We start from the raw sequence: 4,157 nt of genomic DNA, 5'->3' as shown, positions 1-4,157 counted from the left end.
CACTGGTGTAGGAAGAACATTCAAATCCAAGAAATTGACTCCTAAGTTCATAGGACCTTACCAAATTCTCGGGAGAATAGGCCCTGTGGCTTATGAAATTGCTTTGCCTCCTCCTTTAGCTAACATTCACAATATTTTCCATGTATCCCAACTAAGAAAGTATGTACCTGATCCTAGCCACATTCTAGAGTCTGATTCCATCCAGGTGAAAGAAAATCTATCATTTGAAGTGAAGCCAGTAAGATTTTTAGATTCACAAGTGAAACAACTTCGTGGAAGAAGTAGTCCCATGGTGAAAGTATTGTGGGATCTCATATCTGGAGATTCCACTTGGGAAATTGAAGAGGAGATACGAGCATCATACCCTAACCTCTTTCTTGGTAAGTTCATTTTCGAGGACGAAAATTTTTGTTGTTAGAGATAATGTAACAACGTAACTTTTCTTAAAAACAAAAACAGAAGCCACACCCCCCTCACAGTGCCATTACTTTTCTTTCTTTCTATATCTTTATCTCTCTAAATCTCTCTATTCTTTCTTCATTTTCTCTTCCAATCTTCATCTATTTTAGTATATGATCGGACCACGTTGTAGCTGACGAGTTAAGGAACATTTCTACCCGATCAGATTTTCAAACAAAGTAAGTTTATTTTTGCTCTAAATATCCTTTGTTCTCAGTTTTTCCTTAGGATTTAGTCATCAATCTTGGTAGGGTCAGTTGAGAAGTTTAATCCTCTCAACTTATTCTACTATATAATGAATTTTTGTTCAGTTTGGATAACTTGCATTAGGCCCATAAATCTTGAAGCTTATCCAGACTGTGAGGAATAAAATTCTAGAAGTTGCTTGAAAAACAATCAATTAAGGTAAGGGAAGCTAAATTTATTTTTTGATAACACCCTAGGATAGAAGATCTGCATGTGGAAGGGACGTGGTCCCAATATTCAATTTTGCAGGAATGTTGTGTGTTTATATATTGTATTGTTTGTTTATATATTATTTAAATTTGTAAAAATATTAGATTTTGATGGTTTAATATTTAAGTGTTTTTTTTATGTTAATTACGCTTTTGAATGTTGTGGATCGTGTTTGGAATGATATTCTATGATAAAATTGTGTGGAATTGAATTCATACATTTGGGATAATGTATGGATTGATGTTTGTTGTGTATTAAGTATTGATGCCTATGTGGTAACAGAGATCTCCGAGTTTCACTGATGATCTAAGTCACATAAACTAAAATATCAGGTAGTGAGAAGATGATGGGGGAGTTCATGCGTACCGTGACATATGAGATGCACGACTTGGGTTGTATTGAACTTACCCTCATCCTTTCTGTTGGATTCGCTAGTAATCTTTGGATCAAGTGTTAGTCTCTGGTAGGCTTACTTAATATAGGTATTCCGGAAGACGTGATTTGTTGAATATTTTGGATGTGTAGATCCATGTGAGATCTATGTGATTGTTTTATGTTGGAATTTGAAGAAAATTGAATAATTGAGAAATTGACCATGTAATTTGATTTTCACTAGCTTACCCTTACTTTCCGTGTTGTGTTTGAACTGCGATGATTGTACTATGTACACGAGCAGATGACCATACAGGTGCAGGAGAACCTTAAAGATTTCAGAGTTTTATTTTGAGCTATGAATATGTAAATATTTGTATTTCTATAAGTCATAATCTTGTAATAGAAATATTTTGAAAAACTCTAAGTTTGTATAAAAATATGTAAAACGTATATTTAAATAGTTAGATGTATTTTTGGGGTGTTACAATTAGAAAAATAGTAAAAAATTATAACAAAAGAGTAATTAAAATGGACAAGGGTTATTGTGGATATGTTTTTTTTTTCTTTTATGTTTACATTTACCTTGTTTTGAATATGTTGTTTTATTATATGTGATGGTATATATATATATATATATATATATATATATATATATATATATATATATATATATATATATATATATATATAAATCAATTTGACGTTGTGCTGAAATTTAGTATTCAGAACTTTTAATATATTAAAGGGTGGAAAAATAATAATTGTCACCAAAATAATAATAATGTAAACTTTAGGAATACAAATCTATCGTCTTGAGTGTCCACCAAAATATGAATATTTAAGAAATAATTACTAATATATAATTAATATAATTGTAAATGCAATAATGTTGAGTTAAATAATATTTATTATATAAATGGATCGATTTTGAAACTAGTATTGCTTAAAAAGATAATTATAATTATGACTATTCGATGTAAATAAATTTGTATGTTGTAGTGGTTTGCCTTGTCTTTGACCTGTATTTAGAATCTTTTATTAAATTTTTCGAGTTATACACATATATAATATATGTTCTGTAATAAGATTGAGGTATTTTAAAAATATTCTATATTTTTTATTTTTCGTCACAAGTAAGCTTTGAAATAACTAATCGTTATAGAGTTTATAAACTTACACAATGATGATTTGGTTTTCCTTGTTTAGGAATTACTTGAAGAATGATAAGGTAAATAAACAAATTAAGGTTTTTGAGAGAAATTTGTTACTGATAAAAATAGTGAATATTTTATTCTTATAATGTGGTAAAAATAATCTATTAATACATAAAAGAATTTCAAAATTTGACGGTGAGAATATCCTAATTGCTTTGTTGTATAAACGGATTCAAACAAATGAAACAATAGTTGTACATAGAAAATTAGGAAGATGAAAAGAAACGATGTTGCTTTGACTACGGTTCATTCAACATGGATGTTGGAAGTATGTAGGGGAGGTTGGAGTAGGAGAGGACATGACTATATTATACAACTTGGATTATTATTTTATTCCAATTGATATAACCAGTGCATAGAAACATTATTAATGTTAAATTACAAGTCACCAATAATACACATTCAGCTTGTAATTACATTTATTTGCTTTTAGTTTTTTGTATGACCTAATTAATTGATTAATTAAGTAACTAATTAAATTCGTAGATGTGACAATGGAAAAATGGGAATCATGTATCGCATATTGGTATGACTTATACAGTATTTTTTTTAAAAATTTGCTAGTTTCACTAATTAATTTATCAAATTACACTAATTTAATAAAAAACTTATTTAATTTTATTTAAGATTTTAATAGGTTGTTCGTTTAGACTTCAATTATGTAACATCCATATATTTTCCCACATCTAATAACCAAAATTTGTAATATATATAAATCTTGCATACAATATTTCAAAATATATCTTTCTTCATAGGAATTTTAAATATTTACATAAGATTAAAACAAAATATTCAAAATAAAATAAACATTTTTATCCTCTAGCTTCTCATTGAAGAGTTCGATCACCGATAACATTATCTATTATCTGCTCTTATGTAAATACACGATCATCACAAATTAGAAAAAACAACTACCAAACAAAGCAAATAGTAAGTTAGATTTTTTTAAAACATTCTAATATAAATATAACTTTAAATATTCACATAAAATCAATTCTCATGCATTTCCATATAACCATCAAGTTTCTATCAAAATTCACAATTCATCTTTCTCATGTCAGACTTCTACTGACTCACAATACATAGACACTTGATTGTACTTCTGGAAGACTCGTGTATTGAAAGTAGCATCTAGAGACCTGCACTGTCATACTACTCGCTGAGAAATTCACACGACCATGCGCATAATCATCTCAATATCTCATCATCTCATATGACAGGGTAAATCCATTTGATATGCTCCGATTAGTTCTTTTAAACCTCAAACTCAACCAAATGAACCTCCTTCAACTCCCACAAACTGAATAACTTCATTTATGTGATTTCATTATATCACTAGAATCAAGATTGTCTTATTCACAAGATACTCATAAATCAATACACCATAATAACAATCTTAACACGATATTTCTTTTCCTGAAAATACTATGTCTTGATCACACTTTCACCTCGTTACATACATCATTTAACACACCAATGCACCATTCAATCACATCATATTTTAAACTTTCTAAACAATCTAAATATATCTCAAAAAACACTTAAACACAACTAAATTCCTTTAATCATATTTAAAATAAATAAATATTTTTCACTTAAAAATAATATGCAATAATAAACTAGGCTTTCAAAAGAAAGAAGAAAAAAAATTAA

Source organism: Phaseolus vulgaris, chromosome 3, assembly GCF_000499845.2.
Source record: "Phaseolus vulgaris cultivar G19833 chromosome 3, P. vulgaris v2.0, whole genome shotgun sequence".
Classification (NCBI taxonomy): Eukaryota; Viridiplantae; Streptophyta; class Magnoliopsida; order Fabales; family Fabaceae; genus Phaseolus; species Phaseolus vulgaris.
This window is presented reverse-complemented; position numbering follows the sequence as displayed.